At 43.7% G+C, this 23,571-nt stretch overlaps 1 pseudogene; it reads left to right on the top strand.

Moving 5' to 3' along the window:
- Positions 1-5,515: 5,515 nt before the first annotated feature.
- LOC146340018 (transcription termination factor 1-like) lies at positions 5,516-7,033 on the top strand (annotated as a pseudogene).
- Positions 7,034-23,571: the final 16,538 nt, after the last annotated feature.

Here is a 23,571-nt window from a genome sequence, read left to right on the forward strand (position 1 = left end):
ATACATATTTCCCCACAAAGCCTTATAGGTTGTTAATCCAACAAAAGTTTTTTCCGACCACTCAAGTGCTCAGGAAAAAGACAGAGATCAAACTTGAACCAAAAGGTAATAAAGCCATATGCACTGAACACCATTCCATAGCAGACAAATCCATCTAAGGGTGCAAACCTATGCCTGTTGAGACAGAAAAAAGTCCTAGAACTCCCAGCATTCTCCAGGCATTGGATTGCTCCCTAAATGTCATTATGGATGTATCGCAACTCCAGTGTGCATATATGAGGATGAAAAGAGGAAGTGGGTGTTGCATAGCAACATGGGGGAGATGGTAAACTTTAGTGATGCTACTAGGACAGCAAGCTGAGTATTTTGCACAGCTAGATTTTTTTCAGCTGGAGGTTAAATTAATACATCCAGACTGCTACTCAAGGGCCTGTTGAGCATACACACTGTAGATAGCTAGAGCTGCCTACGTTCATTAATGATTTCGCTTACTTCTGGTTAGATCTCCTCAAGTGAAATCTTCACTTGAGTTAGTGATACTGTAAATGTTAAATATTACATTTATTTAAATAATTTAATAGCAATAGGAGATCTGACAGGGCCTTTTCAACGGTGGCACACCAGAGACGCTTGCCAGGCCCATATGTTGTGATTTTTTTGATGCCAAGTGAAGACCTTGTTATTTTCCCAGGGTTTTGAGTCTTTCACTTTTGTTTTAAATGTGTTCTTTTTTTTTACATCTTTATCCGGCAGCTGGCTTTCATTCTGGTTTTTACTTTGGTTTTATTCTGTTTTAATTTTTTTAAGGTTTTATATTATTTTTCTTTTGTCATGTTGTATTCTAGGGTTGTAATTTTTGTGAACCTCCCAGAGAGCTTTGGCTATCAGGTGGTATCGAAATGCAATTAAAAAAAAATTCAGTAAACACACCTACAGGCTAAAGAATTACATCCAGGTGACTACCTGCTGCTACTAAGGAATAAATGCAAAGTTTCTGCCAATTTAATATTGACTATTTACCTATCAATCATTTACTTTGTGTTCCCCTGTTAACCAGCATTCTGCAGAAGCTTTATGTGGAATATGATAAAAATGCATTTGGCTCTCCAATTGTGTCATATAATGTCTAAAAAGGCAATACAAATCACATGCAAGCCCAATTAAAATACATTTTGAAGGGTGAAAAAAAAGGAAAGAGGATGGGGGGAAGATACAGTAAGAGGGAATCAGTAGATTTCAAAGAAGTGACAGAATAAAATAGTATTTTGGTGCTTTATAAGAGGTGAGGAGTCAGGAACAGCAGTGAAGATTGAGAGGGAATACATTCCATCTGAGGGGCCTACCAGAGACCAGATGAGTGGGGGTGCATTCCCCAACAGCAGATGGTATCTGAAGTCACAGAAAGTCACCAGGGCAAGACTGAAGAAGCTGGTTTCAATTACACAGCCAGGGCTTCTGCTGCTAAGGGCCAGACAATCCCGGCAAAGTGTCTTCAGTTCAATATGCTACTCCGAAGGCAACTAGTACAAGGGGTACAGGCTGAGAGAATAATGTCATCACCGTTTCCTAGGCTGATAAGCAACCACGCTGCCTTCTTCATGACAAGCTGCAAAAAGCACTCCCACAAACCAGTATAAGAAGGAATTAAGAGAACGTTACACATTTACCAAGCCAGCAGTTATAGGGGTATGGATTTATAGCATGGTTCTGGTTCTGATCTTGTTGCAGTTCCTTGTATCTCAAGACAGGGGCATGCATTTTCATTCCTAAGTTTCAATGTGGGGCAGCACCATCCACACACACACACCACACGTACTAACAACATGGAGCCACATTTGATTTTTTCATGTATTTATTTGTTACATTTCTATACCACCCAATAGCTAAAACTCTCTGGGCAGTTCACAGCAATTAAAACCCAAAAATACAACATGATAAAACATTATATAAAACCTTTAAAGGTTTAAAACAGAATTTGTTCAGTCGTTGTCGTGTCCAACTCTTCATGACCCCATGGACCATAGCACGCCAGGCCTCCCTGTCCTCCGCTCTTTCCCGGAGTGTGCTCAAATTCATATTCATTGCATCGGTGATGCTATCTAGCCATCTCATCCTCTGCCGTCCCCTTCTCCTTTTGCCTTCCATCTTTCCCAGCATCAGGGTCTTTTCCAGGGAGTTTTCTCTTCACATTAGGTGGCCAAAATATTTGAGCTTCAGCTTCAGTATATGTCCTTCCAATGAGCACTCAGGGTTGATTTCCTTTAGGATGGACTGATTTGACCTCCTTGCAGTCCAGGGGACTCGTAAGAGTCTTCTCCAGCACCACAGTTTGAAAGCAGCAATTCTTCGGCGCTCAGCCTTCCTTATAGTCCCTCTTTCACAGCCATGCATTACTACTGGGAAAACCATAGCTTTGATTATTCGAACCTTTGTTGGCAAGGTGATGTCTCTGCTTCTTACTATGCTGTCTAGGTTTGCCATAGCTTTCCTCCCAAGGAGCAAGCGTCTTTTAATTTCATGGCTACAGTCACTGTCTGCGGTGATCTTGGAGCCCAAGAAAGTAAAATCTGTCACTGCTTCCATTTCTTCCCCTTCTGTATGCCAGGAAGTGATGGGGCCAGATGCCATAATCTTCATTTTTTTAATGTTGAGTTTCAAACCAGCTTTTGCACTCTCCTCTTTCACCCTCAACAAGAGGCTGTTTAGATCCTCTTCGCTTTCTGCCATTAGGGTGGTATCGTCCGCGTATCTGAGGTTGTTGATAATTCTCCCGGCAATCTTAATTCCGACCTGTGATTCATCCAACCTGGCATTTCTCGTGATGTATTCTGCATATAAGTTAAATAAGCAGGGTGACAATATGCAGCCTTGTCGTACTCCTTTCCCAATTTTGAACCAATCGGTTGTTCCATGTCCGGTTCTTACTGTTGCTTCTTGACCGTCGTACAGGTTTCTCAGGAGACAGGTAAGGTGGTCTGGTACTCCCATCTCTTTAAGAATTTGCCAGAGTTTGTTGTGATCCACACAATCAAAGGCTTTAGCATAGTCAATGAAGCAGAAATAGACATTTTTCTGGAATTCTCTTGCTTTCTCCATGATCCAGCGAATGTTAGCTATTTGATCTCTAGTTCCTCTGCCTCTTCGAAACCCAGCTTGCACTTCCAGTAGTTCTTGGTTCACATACTGCTGAAGCCTAGCTTGTAGGATTTTGAGCATCACCTTGCTGGCATGTGAAATGAGTGCAATTGTACGGTAGTTTGAACTAAAACAGAATTAAACCAGAGTAAAAACCACCAGCAGGGAAAGGTCTAAAACCCAAAGTGAAGGCTGAAAAGCCAGGGAAATAAAAAAAAATATCTTCAGCTGGCACTGAAAAGACCACAATGTGGGCACCAAGTGAGTCGTTCTGGGGTGGACATCAGGGTGCCACCACTGAAAAGGCCCTCTGAAAAGCATTGCACTACAGCTGCACATCTGGGTGTGCATCCATATCCAATTTGTGTGTGACTATCTCACGTTAGAAATGTAAAGACCCAGGGGGGAGGGGGAAGTTCTATAATCTACCAAAGGATTAAAGCCCACTTCAGCAGATCCATGCAGTGTTATTCTCAGAGGGCAGAAATAGCAGCTACAATGACTTGCAGAGATCTTTTTCCACGCAACTCCAAGTACAAAGGACAAATTTCTCCAGTTATCCATTAGGTGGCAGCATTTGCTTTCTGTTCAGGTTCCTGGGAAATGGCATCTGTTTGAGATCTTTTGACAAAATGATGCTACAGTTTGATCGGTTCCAATCTGCAATAAAAGATAACGAGGGTTCTTGATAAACTGAGGGTTTGGCATTTATCTTAGGACAACACACCCCTTTCCTATCAATCAAGAGATTGTTGGTAACAAAACAGTCGGTTAAGGCTGCAATCTGAATCACACTTACCTGGGAGCAAGTCCCATTCAACTCAGTGTACAATGTCTGCTTCTGAATAGACATGTACAGAATTGCACTGTCTGCAAATGATGATTTGTTCTTTATTGCTAGCAGCCAGTATAAAGAGAAGACTTCAAAATCAATAAAAAAAATTAAGGGCCTTCTATTTATGAAAACAACAAAATACAGACCTTCATATTCATGCAAAAAAGCATACGCCAGAAAGAAAAGAAAAAGGCCAAATGACAAGCAAATATTATGCAGAATATGTTTACCGCTTTGTATTGTAACAATGGGGAGGGGGGTTAAACCAGAAAAAGGTTTTAAACATAAACCTCAATGTAGTAGATAGGTAGGTAGGTAGGTAGGTAGATAGATGAAAAATAACTAAACCCAAGATGTGTGCTTGTAAATGAAGACTTCTTTATTCCTTATTTATTTACTCTTACTCATGGCTACATATTCTTAATACCTCCAATGAGGAGCTTGTCTATTTGGAGCAGGTGTCCCAGTACACATGCATGCATTACAGAGTCAAGAACCCCAAAACTGGCTGGGCAACCCTTATGTATAGGACGTACGTTATGTATATTATAAAGGGTACTCCACACATGGCACATTTCCTACATAGGTATGATCCCCATGTAGTCCTGCTTCTTAGCCTGTGTTCTTGCAACAAAATAATCATTCACATCACACTTTAAAAGTGGTGGTTGGGGAGGGGTGCATCCCCCCCCCCCCGCTGGAAAAGAAACACTTATCATGTGTGAATTAGGGTTGGAAGAGAAATTCATTCCGCTTGCAATTTAATTTCCTGAACTTTGCATGTACTGAAATGCAGTCATCCTGTGACATTTGGTGAGACTTATTCCAAGTGAAGGCTCCCTTTTTTAAATAGCTACACAGCAGGGAGATCTTCACCTGCTGAGGGCGCAATCCTAAATTTCTGTGTATCGGGCAACCGTTAAAGACACAAGAGCAGAGCCAGCATCATGGATGCAGTCTTGAATCAAACGCCCAACAGGGCAGATGCATTTTGTGCCAATGGCTTTCAGCTCTCCGGCTCGAAGATGAAGAATTTAGAGGGGCATAATGGAGAGGAAAGTGATCAGTGCATGACTCCTCCCTTTACTTCACCTTTGTTTTTTTATCGTTCCTCATTTTTTTCTGGGTCTGTTGAACAGCAGGACACAGAGGACAGTGAGGCTCGTGGAAAGAAATCCAAGAAGAAAAAAAGGGAGAAGAAGAAAGCCAACAGAGAGAGAGAGATCTCCAACAGACTCCCAGTTAGGTTTTCAGTTGTGGTGGAGAGTGAACTGAACAGTGACACTGGTACTCCCAACGCAAGAAGAACAGAAAGAGGAAGCGCAAGGCCGGCAGACAAGGCAGTGGTGATGAGCTCTTTGTCCCTGAGACCCCAGAAAAGACCAGCAATCCGCTGAAGGAAGACAACTTGGAAAATGTGGGTCATGTTTATGAAAGCACAGCCTTGAAGAAGAAAAAGAAGCACGCAGAGGCATGGATGGCAGAGCAGGGTGAGGCCAGTGAAGCCTTCATCAGGGATACAAATGACAGAACTGATTCTTCAAAATGCAGCATTCAGATCTTTCTCAGGAGAAGGGGAAGGGGGTGACAAATGCTGAATTGAGCCACCCTGTTGCAAAAAAAGAAGCTACGGAAGTGTAAAACATCTCCCAGGACCAATGATTCGGATGCTACCAGTGATGGGCTTACAATGGAACAAACTGCAAGCTTGGACTTAAGACCTGAGCAGGGATCTCCGCTTAAACTGGCCACTTCAGAGAGCAGTAATGGGTTACGAAAATCCCCATCGCCTGTCCATGCAGATGCGGAAGAATCATCTTCCACCGAGCATCCTGCTTTAGAAACATGTTATCTCGCAGACAAAGAGTTCCTGGAATCTTCCAGCTTTGCTTACCAAGATCTGGAGGCCACTACCCAGGAGCTGGAGGAGTTCATCCCCCATGTGAGGAGCCTCTCTGATGTAACAGTCAAGAGCCTGGCTCATTGAGACCTATCCAGGTTTAAACGTTTTAAGAAACTAGGCATTGCAGTGAAGTTTGGCAGGTTTTCCCAGAAGGAGAACGACTGGCTGAAGAGAAACACTGAGGACTTCTTGAAAGACAGCGGGACAGAGAGCGTGGAGAAACTCTTGTTCACTCACAGATTTCCTGAGGAGAGAGGAGCCATCAACAAACTGAAGAGTGAGCATTTGTTTGGAGTAAAAGTTGCTGAAGGCATTCTGCGGCCCTGAAGGCTTGTATATTACTGCGTGAGGAAAATGTTTGACCCTCAGAATTACAACAGAAAATATTCTGAGGAAGAGAAGAAGAAACTCAAGGCATATCAAGCCATACACAGCAACAACTGGAAAAATATTTCTCAACTGATGACTCGAAGCAGCCACTCGGTCGCATGGAAGTATTCTTAGATCAAGTATGAACCCAGTTACAGCCAATGGAGTCAAGAAAAGGCCAAGAAACTGGTTCACGCTGTCAAAGACATCCTGAGGTCTAAAGTGAAAGGGGTGAAGAGTGCTTTGGAGCAGGAGGATTCTGAGCAGGCACTTGTGCTGGTGTGAGAAAACTCTACAGGGGCATCCTACGGATTCAAACCGAGGCCAAAGTGGGAACCAGGCATTGGAGGCAATGTAAACAGAGGTGGATTTCAATTGTAACTAAGAGGATGTCCAGGGGGCAGATGAAGAGTCATGGATCTGAAAATTTGCAATTCAAGATCAACCTCATTGAAAGGTTGTACAAACTCATTATTGAGGGTGCCAATGAAATTGATTGGGAAGATCTCTCCGACGTTATCGGAAATGTCCCACCAAGCTATTTCCAAAGCAGATTTTACCAACTCAAGACTTGGAACGTCCCTTTTTGGAACAAAAAAGACTACTCTGAAATTATTGATTACCTTTACAAAGAGATGCTGCCAAAGCTAAAGTCCGAATTTGGAGAAAGGGCGGCTAAAGATACAGCAGCAGCGGAAGAGAGACAGCAGGAAAAGGACTTCCAATTCCATGACATCTTTCGGGACCAGGTCAGTGACAACCTCTTGACCTCCGAGGAGGACGAGGATTAGTTGAAAGGAGGATCCACTGAAATTGGTAACTGGGACCCAGCAGAACTCCGAGTTCATACCGCTAATACCAGCATTGACAACAAGAAGAAAGGAGACATTTTTCATGTCAAAGGGAAAAGAGCTCTATTTGGGGGGTTGTATTTAGTATTTGGTTGTTGCTTCTTTACATATGCATTGTACAAAAGGGGACAGATGGGGCAACAGCTAGTTTCCCAGTGCTGGAAAATCTCTCAGCAAAGATGTTAGCAGTCTTTTGTGAACTGCCCGGAGAGCTTTGGCTATTGGGCGCTGTAGAACTGTAATAAATAAATAAATATCCACACTTCTCCAAATTTTGCAGGGCAGTTCTGCAGTCAAGAAATCCATACAAAATGTGCATATTAGGGGGAAATGCAGACAAAAATGTAGTGAAAATATATGCATTACATTAGGAAAAGATGCTTGCAAAAATGCACATATTATGCAAAACTGCATATAAAAACTCACATGATGTGCATGAAAATGTGTATGAATTTTTGCGCTGACTTTTATTTAAAAAATTGCAAACTGATGTGGCAATGGGACAAAACAAACATGTGAATGGGAAAATGAGAAACTGTGAGAAGCTGAAATAGATTCATCGTAGCGCAATCTCCTGACTAGAAAAAGGACTATATCAGCGTCCCACAGCCTGGTGCCCTCCAGATGGTTTGGGCTTCAACTCCCATCAGCCCCTGCCAGTATGGCCAGTGATCAGGAATGCTGGGAATTATTGTCCAAAACAACTGGAGGGCACCAGGTTGGGGAATGCTGGACTATATGAATTGGCCCACAGAAGAGAATGTCAGTAGCATCCTCTATCTAGGAAGCAAAATTATAGTTTCCTGACTTTCATACAGGTGTTTCCGACACGGTGATTTCTACTGATTTCCTGTTTTTATGTATCCCAGGATTCATACTTTTGTCTCACTTCCTCCTTTTCATTAAGCAATGTTTGAATGGTTACAGAGTCTCCCCAGGAAGAGAGGGAGGGGAGAAAGGACAAGAAAGCAAGAGTGTGTGGAAAATATAGCAACAAAACCAAAATATTTCTCCAAATTAAGGTAAATTGCTCTTTGCTAGGTGGTTCCAGAAGCCATCTGTTTTTATTCTTCTCTGATTTATGGATACAATGATCACCATTTTTTTTTTACCTTGTCATGCCCAAGGCACCAGTATGTAAAAAAAGAATATTCACATCTGTTAAACTACCTAAGTTGATAGCCCAGAACTAATTTGCTGTTGCTGAAAAATGTTATCTATGGGGATTTTAAAAGAAGAAGAAAAAATTTAGAAGGAATATAAGTATTAACATGTTCTGTAGTTTAGATTCTCTCTCTCTCTCTCTCTCTCTCTCACACACACACACACACACACACACCCCTGAGCTAACATGGAGTCTTGCAGCAGAGTTGGGTAAGAAATAAAACTCCTTGCCTGTATAACAAAAAGTAATAAATTCCCCCCACCAATAAATATATATTTGTCATGTATTTAAACATGCGTTTAAAAAGTTAATGTATTATTCCTGAAGTGTTCTTTTAATAGTGGTACACTAACAGAACCAAAAAAGATATCTAAGAAGTCACCATCAACCCGCACAAAGTTCAAGTTATTTTAAGGATATCTTAGAGTGGGGACCAGTTTCCCAGTTATAGTCTGGCTGCCAAGAAAAGAACATAGTCCAAGGGAAGGAAATAGTATTCCCTTGGTTCTTTGGGCTTTATAGTATAATCCCTTGCTTGTTTGCTAAGGAGTATGTCCCACTTAGTTCAACAGAATGTTCTCCTGAGTAACTGTGCTTAAGATTGTAACCTTAAATGCACACTCCAGACAGGATCTTGTATGTTCAGAAGAATATATCCCGCTCACTTTTAAAGCATGATCTGATTCAGATTTACTTGGAAGCAAGTTCCACTGAGTTCAAAGTATACACAGGAGGATTGCAGACTTAGAAAATGAACGTTAATAACCAACATTTGGGTGCGGGGAGAGAGCTCAAAAGAACACTGCTTACAAGAACACAGGGGAGGGTTTAAATTCATTTATCTGCACACAAAAGTAAATGGAAATATCATCCCGAACGGCACAAAGAGACTAACGCATAGCCTGATAAGCAGCTTAAGCAGCTCACTGTGGAGAAATGTATCATCTCTGGAAGCCCAAGAGAAGCTTAATAGAACTCTAAGAATTCAATATTTCACTGAGTCAGGGAGTGCATTAAAGAAGCTTACACTGTCTAGAATGAAAAGCCTCTGCATTTTAATAAAAGCATCATTCATGAGAGATGTCTCTATTGCAGGGGCCAACAGGCAATATCCTTGCCATCTCAGGGTGTCACCATGCCATTGGTTTTGTTGGCACTGAGATATGTCCTATCATGCCTGGACAGCATTTGTTTCTCCCACCGTTTTTTTTTTAAGGATTAATACTTATTGTGTTAGAGCAGTCATTTACAGACTTTACTGAAAACTGCTTCAGTAAAATAAAAACTACGAAGAGCTTTGTGGCACCATAAAGAGCAACAAATGTATTATAGCATACATAAGTTTTTGTAGCCTACAGTCCACTTCATCAGAACCAGTGCACAACTACCATCTTCCCAGGACACCACCAAATAGTGCTCTGACACACAACTAACCTCTCTCAGCACTTCAGGGAGAATTCTTCATGGGCCCCTCTGGATGGCACTAACACTGGACTAAAATCATAGAATAGTAGGGTTGAAAGGGGCCTATAAGACCATCGAGTCCATCCCCCGCTCAATGCAGGAATCCAAGTCAGAGCATCCCTGACAGATGGCTGTCCAGCTTCATCTTGAATGCCTCCAGTCTGGGAGAGCCCACCACCTCCCTAGGTAATTGGTTCCATTGTTGTATTGCTCTAACAGTCAGGAAGTTTTTCCTGATGTTCAGCCGGAATCTGGCTTCCTGTAACTTGAGTGTCCTGTATTTTTACATAGAATGTTTCTGCTGCCGCACCCAGGGCTTGTCTGACATCCCTGTGATGCAGTATTCCGATGGGCCCAGAGGATCAAGTAGGGGGTCAAACTCTAAGGTGACAGCTTTATGCAGCTGTTTCAAATATGGCAGATTTGACTTTTCCATTATTCTGTGGATATGCTGGGGAGGAGGTAAGATGGGCAAAATTCCCATTGCTGTGGGTATACTCTGACTCCTTTGCATGTGAACTGGGGTCCATTGTCCCTGACAACTATCAGGTATCCCACACCTAGAAAAGTATGTCTTTACCTTCTAGATCATCTTTCTGTATCCTTCAGACTATCCATTTCCCAGAATTTGAAGTAGTAATCTATTGTAGTAATCTATAGACCTATACCAACCTTCTCCCATTATTGTGTGGGAAGTTCATGTGGCAATAAGGCAGGGTTGGGGAATCTCCAGTCTACCAAGGCCCTCATAGAGGCCCCTCCCCAAAGCCCCAGCCCTCAGAGAAGGAAGCACCAATCCATCACCAGATCACTCTGTTTTCTCCGTGGAGAAGGGGACAGCCTTTCATCCTTCATTGTCATCCAGCCCTCATCCTCCATGAACAGATGGCCTGCATGCCTCTCTGTGCATGGAGAGAAGGTCTGCCCCATACTCCTTGCCCAGAGAGAAAATGGAGCAATCTGGTCATGGAGGAAGAGACCCAGACCCAGTCTCTTCCTCCATGGACAGATTGCTTGCATGCCTCTCTGTGTGCATATGAATGGTATGTATGTGAGAATGAGAGAAACAGAGAGAATGGGGTGTATGACGTCTGTGTGAATAGAGTGAATGAACTGTATATGTGTGAATGAGGTGTATGAAGTGTGTGTATATTTGAATGCAGTGAGTGCATGAGAAGGAGAGGGAGTCACCCCACCCACTTTGGTGAGTGGTCCCACTATGGATGGCATTTGGCCCCTGACAAACTTTAATGTGGCCCTCAGGGCAAAAAGTTCCCCACCTCTTGCAATAAGTTGTCTTTCTGTTGATGGTTGTCACAAGATCAACAGGTCCCGTACTTTCCATATATGCTGTCATCTGTGTGCTAATTCCAGGCCAATATACATAGAAACTATTGTGGGCAGCCATCAACTCCCATATGTGAGGGATTTACTTTTCTATGACTCTCTTGTGCTGGAATTGCAAGTGTCTGCACACAATATACAAATCCATCTTTGACACCAAGTTCTTCCTTAAACTGAAAATATGGTTCTGCTCCTATAAGCACTCGTTGTGGGGAGGGGGTTGTTTGCAGGCCATACCTACAGAATTACCCACTTGACTACTTGGAGTTGTGAATTCTTCTCTGTAGCCTCTTTGATTTTCTGTAGCTCTGTTGTTTGTAATTGGGAGGTTGTGCACCATGTCGACTGACTCGATATCCGGATTCCCTTGTATAGCTTCTCTAGTGCTGGGTGAATAGCCATGACTCAGTGTGTCTGCCAACACCACAGCTTTCCCAGGACAGGACCTGATTTCTACCTGGTATTTCTGTAGATGCATCACCATGCTTAGGTACACCAAGGAGAGGCTTTGTCATAATCATCCCTAGCAGTTTGTGATCAGAAAACACTATCACTGTGTGCTGATAAGCATACTAGCGGAAACATTGTATTCCAAACACCACTGCAGCTAGCTCTTTTCCTATTGACACATACCCTTGCTCTGTCTGTGAAAGGCCTCTGCTTGCATATTCCACTGGTTGCTCCTGTAAAAGAACTGCACCCAGTCCTTTTTCAGATGCATCATGCTGCAGAGTCAGTTGCTCTCCTGGCTGATGGTTTCTGAGGACAGGGGCATCCATGATTAATTGCTTTAATCCCTGAAATGCTTGTTGCTGTTGTCCTGTGCAGACGCACTCTACAGTTGGTTTTGTCAGCTGGCATAAGGGCTCTGGCTCAGTTGCCAGATGTGGGTAGAATTTAGCCAGGAAATATATCATTCCCATGAAGCATTGTAGCCTGTTACATCCATTGGGGGGGGGGTGTTCTGAATTGCCTGTACCATGCTGGGATCTGGCCCTAATCCTTCATCTGACAGCACATGCCCTACGTATGTCACCTGCTGCTGTCTGAGTTTCATTTTCTCCAGGTTAAGTTTGCAGTTCCTTTTCTGCCTCTGTATCATTTGCCCCTTCTCCTGTAATCAGGGTGTCATCTGTAATTATCTTCACACATGGCAAGCCTTCAGGCTCCTGATCTAGTTTCCTCTGAAACACTTCAGATGCCGGCAAGATGCCCATGGGAAGGCATAGCCGACTATAGCGGCCTAAGATGTAGCAAATGGAGCCAATTTGTTTGACACTTCATTTAGCTTTGCATGCCAGAAGCCATCACAAACCTTGAATACTTGGACTCTAGAAAGATCCATCAGGATATCAGCAATCGTAGGTAATGCATAATGGCATCCTTTGAGTGCTCGGTTTAATGGTGGGTTCTGTGGAGATCCATAATTTCCCTGATGGCTTCTGTATGATGACCATGTTGCTTATCCTGTTATGATGATGCTCCTTTTCAGGAAGCTGTCCAGTTCTTTTACAAATGGGTTCATACATAGGGATGGTGTGGGCGTCCAAGAAGGGGGTAGAGTCCAATGGACTCCCCCCATGCTTGCCCCTCCGGACACCACTCCCCAAGCTGCCTTTGCCTTCCGCCTCTGCTTGCTGCACTGCACACACTACTGGAAGGCTTGGCCAGCAGCCGACAAGCATTGAGGGACTGCCCGTCCCCATAGAGAGCCCCAATTACATGCAAAATGGCACTTCTCTGATGCATGTGTAACTTCGCCGCTTCTCTCGCGCATGTTTAACTTCACTGTATCGGGGCTGCAGACTTTGCTTTTTCACGGAGAAGTGGCCACAACAGAAAAAAGGGGGTGGGAGCTATAAATCCCTGACAGTTTGCTGAAATGGGGCAACATTGCACAGGTGGGCTGTCCTCAGGGTGACCCTCTAAGTGCTGTACTGGATGACTGTGCAATGTAGCTTCTTCACTGAAAAGTGTGCATAACAGGAAAAAGGGGGTGGGAGCTATAACTCCCTGACAGTTTAGTGGAATAGAACAAATAGCACAGGTGGGGTGCTCTCACAGGGAGCCTTCAGATGCTGTACTGGGTAATTGTGGATTTTAGCTTCTTCACTGAAAAGTGAGCAACTCTTCCCCTATTCCCCCGTTTTCCCCTATTCACCACCATTTTGCGCATAATCACAACTCAGCTTGCTACAGGGATGGGTAGTCCCACAGCGCTCATCAGCTGCTCGCCAAGCCCTCCAGCAGCTTGCGGCAAGTGGTGGTGGGTAGTGGAGACGGCTCGGCAAACAACCAACAAGCACGGATGGAGATGAATCCATCCATCCCTACTCATGCCAATGGAAGTTTCCTCCACAGCAAGTGTGGGTCAATTTCTAATAGGGATGGCGGAGAATTCCGCCACGGATCTCAGCAAGGCCGAATGCCATTGCATTCGGCCCCCCGAAACCCATGGCGGAACGAACCCCCCAGCCCGCGAAAGGCGCGCGAAACGGAGCACTCACCTGCTGCCATTTGTGCTGCTCTGCGAATGGCGGCCACATCTGCGGCCGCCATTTGCCTCACCATTTTAGCCATGATAGGCTACGTAAATATTTACATAGCCTATCACAGCTAAAAAAGGGAACACAAATGGCGGCCACCATAGCTGCTGCCATTTACGTTCCCTTTTTTTTTTTTTTCCGTGACAGGCTACTTAAATATTGATGTAGCCTATCACGGCAAAAAAAAAAAGGGACACAAATGGCAGCCGCTGCCATTTGTGTCCCTGCGCAGCCCAGCAGCAGCCGGATGTCGCTGCAGGCTGCTCCGGCTGGTGGCTCTGCGGCGTTGCCGCAGAGCGGAGCCAGCCGTCGAGGATTTCGGGAGGAGGGACAGAGCGCCTCCCCCCCACCGCGGATGTACGAAACGAAACAGGTAAGTCGTTTCATACACCCCTAATTTCTAGTCATAGCTTTCCATAAAAATAGTCATCCCCCTTGAAAACATCTCCGTAGGTCTCCAAAATACTTTCCATGATCCAGGATTAGACAAGAGTTCTGTATAGTACAACAAAATCCTGGTGCTGCATTAGGGATGTCAGAGAAATCCACTGCGGATTCAAATGAGGCCGGATTCTTTGGAATCCAGACTCAGGAATCTGCAGCGGATCGGGACCAATTACCTCTGCAGCTCACAAAGGGTGCAAGACCCTGATTCACTTGTTCCAGCTTCGATTTGGTCATGAGTGTTTTTTTGACAAGGTGCTAGTTTTAGCCTGTTTTTGGAGTCCTCCACTCTTTGAGTTATATCGAGGTATTTGCCTAAGGTTAGATCACTCTTTCAGGGCAGTTTTTCTGGTGGTGATGATGATGATGATGATGATGATCATCATCTGGTGATCCAGTATGCCACACACAATTCTGTCCCTGTTCAGGGAATCATCTGGCTTTCCAAAATTGCATGTGTTTGCTAAAGTTTGCAGCACTCTGACATAGATGTCTAATCCTTCTCCTTCCTGCTGATTTCTTGTAAAATGTCTCTCTCTCCACAGTCTCATTGCATGCTAGGGAACAGCCTCTAACTGGGCCAACACAGCTGACAGTGTTGAGGCACTGCTGAACTTTGGACTAATACACATCTTTCTGCCCTGCTCCCCAATAATGTAAACTAAAACTATTTTACCTTGTGGCTGGGTCAATGTAGAGTTCAAACTCCTGCGTCCAGTGTGTCCATTCCTGGACCATCTGTAAAATCCAGCCCCCCTGGAGGATTCAGTCCATGTGCCGTGTCTGCTTGTAATGAAAATCACTCCAGAGTGTTTTTAATGGACCTCCGACGCCATGTTTCATTAACATAAAGCACTTCCAAGCTTTAGATTAGAGGTAAGCGCTTTACTCAGTACTAGGTGTGCTCCCACAAGTCCGCTCTTTTGCAAGCAGCAGTAGGGAAGAGTCTCTCATCCAGATTTCCTGTCCCTGCAATTCCTATTCCGCCACGGATTCCCGCGGCTGGATTCCAAAGAATCAATCTCATTTGAATCTGTGGCGGATTTCTCTAATATCCCTACTTTTTGGTAATGTTGTGCATAAGGCTTCCATGTACTGGAGTAAAGCAACAATATGCCTGATAAGTCATCTGAACCAGTGGGGGGTGACAGACAAAAGGGAACTTGTTTTCTTCCTTCACTAGTTTCTTCTTGTAACTACTCTTTGATGTAAACTGCAGCTCTCAAGACCTCCATTTTCTTTCTGTGCCTCAGCAGCCTGTGGGTTCCATTTTGCCAGACTAAAGTGGCACGTAATGATGTACCCACCTGTGTGTGAATTATCTAGAGAGGCCTTAGGCCTCAAGGCTGGACCAAGACCCAGTTAAATGGGCCGAGTGATCTCAGCTGCATTCCTGTAGGAACTCTCTCACACACACCCCTTGGGCCTGGGGAAACTGTCTTAGCCAGCCTGTGATTGGCTGACAAGGATCTTCTTGGAGTTGCCAGGGGTGTGAGCATAAAATCAGAGGGGTGACAGTGGCCCTTTGTCTTCATCTTCACCTTCTATCTTTGCTTTGGACTCCACAGATGTCTGTTCAGTCCTGATCTCTGGGAAGACCTGTGCCTAGGTATGTAGAGACAAGTTTAGGTAGCTTCTGTTCTTTTCTGACTGCAGTATTGTTTCCAAATGTACTCTGGTTCTTGTATGCCTTTTATCCCCCCCCCCCACTCCTGTAAATAAATTTAGCACCAACCGTAACTGCTGTGTGCTTCCTTCCAAGTAAGCCTTAGTACTAAAGCCAGAGTCTTCTGCTTGGTTATTGCTACTGTTTAAAGTTTCAAGCCTAGGGCTTTGAAATAGAGGGTGCTGGCCTGAGCCCTGTTCTGTAAGGTCTGAGAATCCCCTGACTCAGGCTGACATGGTCGTAAGGGGTGGCAGTGGCCAGCTACCTTAGTAACTGTCCCTCCCTACACTGCTGGGACCTAGGGAAACCCCCTTCCTCCCTTCACAGTAACTCTCAGGCTTTTTTTCCTGCCTCCTTCTTCTTTGGAACGAATTCTTCCTCTTCTCTTCACCTTATCCCACCACCAAAATTTCTAAGCACAAGCATGAGGTGGTTTGAAACTGCAACAATGCCTCTAGCAAGCCCCAACTATACTTATCCTTGCTTTTGAAACTTCACCATTGTGGTGCAACAGGGTCCAGTCCTGTGCTACAGTGGTAAATCTGTAAAGAGAAACCACATGGATCAGAGAAATGCTACCAGCTTGCAGGGAAGGGCAATGTAGAGAAGGGACTGTCACTCAGTGAGAGAGGGGGCATGTTTTGCATGCAGAAGGTCCCAGGTTCAGTCCCCAGCTTCTCCGGGGAGGGCTCAGAAGGAATCTTGCTGGAAAGCCTGAAGAGCCATTGCTAGTCAGGACCAAACTAAACCTTCTGCTATTCATGCATAGCAGAGCTTACTCACCTGAGTATAAGCGTGCACATCCCCGATTGGGATTGGGACTGTGGCAATTCAGGAGGAGGGATTTAAGTTTCCCCCTCCCATTTTCATCCCCAAATTTCACACTCTCCCCCAGGGAGACTTTTTCTTTTCTTTTACCCCCCCCCCATGGAATTTCAGCATTAAAAGGATCAGTATCCCCCTGGCAGGGATCCACCATTGACCTGGACCCCCTGAATAACCCCTTAAGGATCTCTTGCCTCCTTAAGAGTCCCACCTTCCTTCTTTTAAACTTCCCCTTCCCAGTAATGTGGGGTTTAGGCTGTAGACGTGGGCTGACTGATATTCGAAGCACAGGGTTTAACCACAACAGCTTACTGGTAAATTAAAGCAAGCAAATCACAACTAAAGGTATTTACACAATAGAGCTGAGTGATGCAAAAAGTCCTTAAGAGAAAATAAAAGTTGCAAAACACAAGTCCCTTTACCCTAGCTGTACTTAGACTTCTCCAGGCTGCTTCTTCCTGCTCCTTCTTCAGGCTCTGGTCTCCCTGACTCTGCTCTTACTGGCTCTGTCACTTTCTTTATATAGCCTCCTCCCTCAAAACCAAAAGTACTGTTTCAAATCTGAAGAAATGAAATTTCACCGGGGAAATGAAACTGAAATTTCTCCGGGGAAATGAAACTACGCCTCTCAGGGATACCCCCAACAAAAAAAACTCCAGGCCTGACCTTTTCTCCCTCTGCCTCTATAGGCCTCAAACCTTCACACACACCCTCCTGAACTGCCATGGTCCCGATCCAAATCAGAGCCATACGTGCTTACACTCAAGTAAGTAAGCCAATCATAGCTCTGCTATGCATGATTAGCAGAAGGCTTAGTTTGGCCCTCCATGTCAACAATACTGGGTTAGATGAATCAATGGTCTGACTTGGTATAACGCAGCTTCCTATGTTCCTAATATGGATACTGAAAAGAACCACATAATTTGCAACTTGAGAAGTGCTGTAAATGAAGTGAATGCAGTTGCCTGGAAACATCCTACCCCACACCTGGCACGTCTTTGAATCTGCCTCTAGACCAAACAACATAGGTAGGTCATGGATAAACTACCTGGAAGATGCAAAGGTACATCTGGATCTGGTAGCAGCAACAGAAGCTTTTGGTCACTTGTCGCTAATCAGGCAGGCCCACTGAGAAGGTAAGAGGGTTATGACAGAAACAAGCAAAGCAGCAACAAGACGTGTTCTTATAAATACAACTCTTATTGTCTTTCACTGGGCTGGATTTCTCACATTTCTTACGGCATTAGATCCTTCCTTTAAAAGGTGCAGAGGAACATGGTATCATGACAACACGTTAGACAATTTATTTGCAGAGCCAAGAAATGTATCTGACCTTATTTGGTATCATTTGGCTTGCCACATTTAGCTAAACTATGATGCATTCAAACCCTGATTTTGTAGAAAGCTTTAATACGTGGATTTATTGATTTTGCTCTTGAGATCAAAAACAAGACTCCAATTAAATGGATTATTTTTATTTGCCCAGTGATGAAGTCTTTTGTTCTGCAACATTAAGAGACACTGCATAAAGTGTTATATTTAGGCAGACACAAAACAGCAAAAAGTAATCCCTTTTCAGGTCTGAACTGGTTTCTGAAACTCTAAATATGCTTTTTAATCAACAGTGAGGAAAAACAGACTTCTGTAGTTATACTACACTTTAACAAAACAAAACAAAAAATCCTAATGACAATGTTGTGCTTTTAAAACTGTAACATATAATAGTTATAAACAATATTACCAGGGGAATTCAGTTCCAAGTTCACAGGACACTTGGTGTATCCAATAAAAGATTCGTATCATAATAAATATCATCTTAGCTAGAAAGGAATATTGCACTGTGTGTGTCTCATAAGACCTCATCTGGACTTGAGCTCTTATTCATAACACCTTTATCTAAACTCCTCATCACTCTAATGCATCTATCTGTCAGCTTCCCAAGAGGATATTCATCACTGTGACATCAGAGTTCAGACCCCGTAACAAAATTAATTTAAAGTATTTCAGTGCTTTGCAGTTGAGAACAACACTCAGAATCTGTAACATTTTACCATTCTGTTTATAGAATGGTAAAATTCTACACTCCCTACTTCCCCAAGACATTTCAGGGGTAGCACTTACTGAAATTACTAGAACTTAAGGCACTCGTGTAATATTTGACTTTATTTATAAGTATCCACTCTGCGCATAGGTGGAGATAAACATAGCACTCCTACAAACAGCAAATCCATGGCGCCAGACCATATCCACCAGAGAGGCGCTCTTAGGGCCTAACTAAATGTTCTCCTATTTGCGCATAGTGTAGTGTAGCATAGTGTAGTTTTACTTACTCCTGTGTATACCCCGGTTCTGATTAGGACCATAGCACTCTGGGAGGGAAGGTTAAACCTTCCCTACTCACATCTATTTTCCCCCAAAATTCCACCCAGATAAAAAGAGGTGGAAAATCAACATTGGAGAATATGCCACTGCTGTAATGAGACTTGTATTTTTGTTCTGCTGTGTTAACTCACAAAAATAAGTTGTATTAATGAGGGTGGCAGGAGCGGAGAAGCTGTTTCTTCCATCACGGTGCTCTTGTGATCAGGTAAAGTGGTATATATAGTCTCTTTCTCTCTCCCTGTGCTATGCAGCTATTATACACATTGGAGAACTTCTTCAAGGTGAAGTGTCAGCGATCCTAAGAAATGCTGGACCTGGAAATACAGTCTGTAGCATCACTTGTCATCAACTATATTGCTTCAGGCTGCCGGTGGGAGATGGAAATGAATACTGTATGCTTCCCCCTAACAGGAGTTGTGCCAGAACCCGGAATACAGCAGCCAGGACCCCAACACTGGGGTGGCCATGTGTCCTCTTTTATAGAGGATAGTCCTCTATTTGAAGGGGCTGTCAAAGCACTGTCCTCTGTCTGAGGATGTCCTCTGTTTAAAGGCCTGCCTGTCCAAGTTTAAAGATAAATCGTTTGTTTGTTTGTTTGTTTATTTATAATCCACCCAATAACAAATATCCTCTGGGCAGATTACAAATGGATAAAATAATAAAATACAATACGAACAGTTAAAAGACTAGAATACAGTACAAATGGTTAAAAGATTAAAATACAATATAAATGGTCAGAAGAATAAAATAGGATGCAACACATAACCCAAAATACAAAAAGAACCATAAGAACTGTTGCCCATCTAAAGTTAGCACCTGAACAGACTGAAATGCAGCCTGAAGAGGAATGAACCTGCAGGGGGACACTGGAAGCTTTCTAGGCCTGGCTGGAACGTGCCTTAGAACAGAAGCAGGCAACTTTTCTGCCCATTTCTGTTGTTCTGGAAAGTGTCCACGGGCCACTTTCCACACCTCAGCAGCTCCTGCTGCCGTTGTGGTATTGAAAACAGCAGCAGCAGCAACAAAAATGGTGGTTTGCTACCAAAATTCGTTTGCCATTACTGAGTTTTTGGCCGCTGCAAATTTTGACAGTGTGGCAGGGGCTGGATGTGGCCCATGGGCCACGTGTTGCCCACCCCATCTTAGAATGTGCCCCAGGATCCTTTGCAACATACAGGAGTCCTGTAGAAGATATGCAGGAGTTCCTCCGCAAATAGACCAGATAGATACAAATTTGAGAGAACTGAGAGGACACAAGTAACAGTGATAAATTATTAAGTAGATTGGCTTCTTTTGTTACATATTGGAATAATTATCATTATTCTCATTTAGAGGATTTTCTGTTTGGTAATTTGGTGTTTGATATTCATGTATGTTAGGCTTCAGTTATTTGTTATTGCTTGTATGTGTATTGTGTGTGTATTAAAGTGTTTTAGTTTTAAGCTTTTAGCTTTTTTACCCTAGCAATAAAACCCATCTGGTTGTTCTAGGCCTTAGTGTTTAACAATATCTATTTGTATTTTTGCCTCGAACACCAATGTCTGGAGGGAAATCCAGTCTAAATTTGAAACCTTGCAATGTTTAAATATCTTGAGGCTGAACTACTTAAATGCAGGCAATGTTTCATTCCCTCAGAACATTCTACTAGCCCAGATGTCCGCCTATATTTACTTATGAGTCACCTGTGTGAGACGTCTGCCATTTCCTGACAGCCTGGGCCTACCTAGAGTTTCTTCTGTTCCTTTAACCACTGCAGTGCTACTCGCAAACTTGGCAACTACAGCTTTTCCCTCTTTGGTTTTCATAAATACAGCCTGCTCTGGTTATTATCCTGTCAAAATGCCACCTACTTCAGTTAAGATTTTGCTTCCATGTACACTTTATTATGAACTCTTCTTTACTTGGCATGGAACTTGCTCCAGCAAAACCTCTCAGACAACAGCATCGCAACCCAATCTTCCTAACACTTTTCCATGCCATCTCAATTTCTCTGTATCATCTAATGCAGGCAAAGCTGTACAGGTACTGAACCAGCGTCCAGATTCAGTAATGAGCTTGGTGAATTAATAAATTGAGAGTTACAGAGGCCCTGTCGTAAATGGTTCTCATGACCAGGAATTGGGTGTGCAGCCTGTTCTACATAGGCTTGCATTTCCCCCGAAAGAGCAGATGCATAACTTGGTGGTAAACCTTGACCGAATCTTGTAATTTGAGGCCCAGGAGACCAGTGGCTGGGAGTACCTTTTACCAACTCCAGTTGGTTCACCAGCTAGAACCATTCCTAGAGAGGGATAGTACAGCCATAATGATTCATGCACCTTCCGATTTAATTACAGTAACGCATTGTACATGGAGCTGCCCTTGAAGATTACTTGAAAGTTTCAGTAAGTGCACAATGTGGTGTCCAGGACTGTAACTGGTGTAACCAGGTGGATTGATTATATTGATTCTAAAAGAGCTGCATTGGCTGTCTATTCACTCTGAGCCCAGTTCAAGGTGCTTTGGTTCTTACCTTACCTCAATGTGCTGGTTCTTGCCCTGGCTAGCACTACCTTCTTACAAAGGTAGTTCTAGCTGGGGAATGCTGGGAGTTGTAGAACTTTTTTCTGTCTAAATGTGCATAGGATTGCTCCTTTATTGATACACATTGGGGGGGGGGAATAAAACTAGTGTGATTTTAAATAACTACGTAAGTACAAAAAGGAAAAAGCATTAAGGGATTACAATGTATTAAACAAGGCAGTACAATGTGAATAAAAGAATAACAGCAATTTGAGTAAGAATTATTGACAAAACCAGCTCACCTAGTTTAAAAGCATCCCCAAGTTTTCTAGTTGTTCTAATTGCACAGGATTTAAACATTACGTTCAAGAGAAAGTCATAGCTACCTATCCAGCACAGTGGATCCAGGGATCCCTCCATCTTAAACAGAGCAAAGCAAAAAGCGGGAACAGAGAGAAGAATAAGAAGCCCAGCAAGTCTGAGTCTTACTCACATCAGATGGGGAAAAGGTAAGAAGTGAAACAAATGTGAAAGTGTAACGTGTGCCCCTCCTTATAATGATGAGAGATAGGACCAGACCTTTATGTCATTTGGAACTAAGACTAGAGGTGGATCTTTCAAACATGCTCAGAATTTTTCAGGGGAAACTGTAAAATCCCAACAGCATGCTTTTTATTACACAAGGTACATAATATATTTCATAACAGCATCTTCTCAAAACTAAACCAAGTATGTTATGGTTTCTCCATCTACTGTACCGCCCAACAACGTTCATCTTGGCCTCTCATCATTTATTTATTTGAAGTATTTTTATGCTGCTCCTCAGCCAAAAATGCTCCCAGAGAGGCTTACATATAATCAATTAAACATGACACTCCCTGCCTGCAGGCTTACAATCTAAAAAGACAGGACACACAAGGAAAGAGGAATGAGGAGAGAAGAAGGGGAAAAATTATTCTTTTCGGAGGGCTGGTGTAATGGCCCTGCTCTCCCTCAGCTCAGCCTGCTGGAGTGACTGCTAGTGGGGACAGTTGAGGGAGGAGGAGCCTTCATGGGGAAGGTTTTACGTAATGTTTTTCTCATCCTTCCAGGGCTATGTTTCCACGACAACAGAAGAAGCAGCGAATGGAGGAGTCCTGGATTTTTAAAAATGAATCAGCTTTGCTGTGCTTGGGTTCATGCAGGGCTCCACGAGCAGGTTCTCCGCAGCAGTGAAAATCGCTTCACAGAACATACTTCCTAGTGTGGGTGGGGGCTGAAGTGAATATCACCTGACTGGCAGGGGCTGCTCAACCAATAACAGAGGCTTTCCCCCTCTCCCCACCCTTTCTCCTTTCCTCTGAAAGTCCAGATGCACCTGCATTTCAGGAGCAAGCTTCACTGAGCACAATGGGAGCTACTTCCAAGTAGACACACATATGCTTGTGCTGGGAAAGAGGGGCAGGGGAGAACACAAAAACGGGAAACCAGGCCTCATTTGAACCCACAGGACCTGTATAAGGAAGGACTGAAGCAGCCACTTCCTAAGGCCAAACAAAGGAGAATCAGTCTCAAGATCACACTTTACCATACTTAGGGAACTGGGCTTTAAACTGTGCCATGTCAATTGAGGGGGATCGCTGTAAGTTTTGATGTGGGCATTCAGAGGGCAAGTTTCATTCAGCACAATGGGAGTTACTTCTGAGGAGACACTAACGGGTTTGTGCAGGGACAGGAAACACCCCTTGACCAGGGTCACGGTGAAAGGCACACCCCTGGTCAGGGCTAGCATACCCAAGGTAGATGCGGGGGTTGGGGCACACAGTAACTATACAGAGGAGAACCCAACTTGAGGAAAAGAATCGGACTTTAAGCAGTCTCAGGAAATCCAGTTTTTCCCTGATAAGCTCTGGGGTGGCTGCTGGATGGCCTCGACGTCATGTATCCCTAACAACCTCAGTATGCAGCCAGCTCGGAGTAAATTGCTGGTGGATTTACCCCCCAAGTCTCACACTGACTGTCACTTCATCTCAGCAAAAGAATATAAGCAGCTTGCATAGTAGTGGACTTTTCTGTTGTGGCCATCCAATTTAGTCAATCCTGGCTGTAGTGTTCATGATAGGCCCATTCCTTCAGCCAGGCCAGGATTTCTGAATGACCT

The sequence above is a fragment of the Heloderma suspectum genome, chromosome 7, assembly GCF_057233095.1.
Source record: "Heloderma suspectum isolate Gila_16-S chromosome 7, 16-S_ref, whole genome shotgun sequence".
Lineage (NCBI taxonomy): Eukaryota > Metazoa > Chordata > Lepidosauria > Squamata > Helodermatidae > Heloderma > Heloderma suspectum.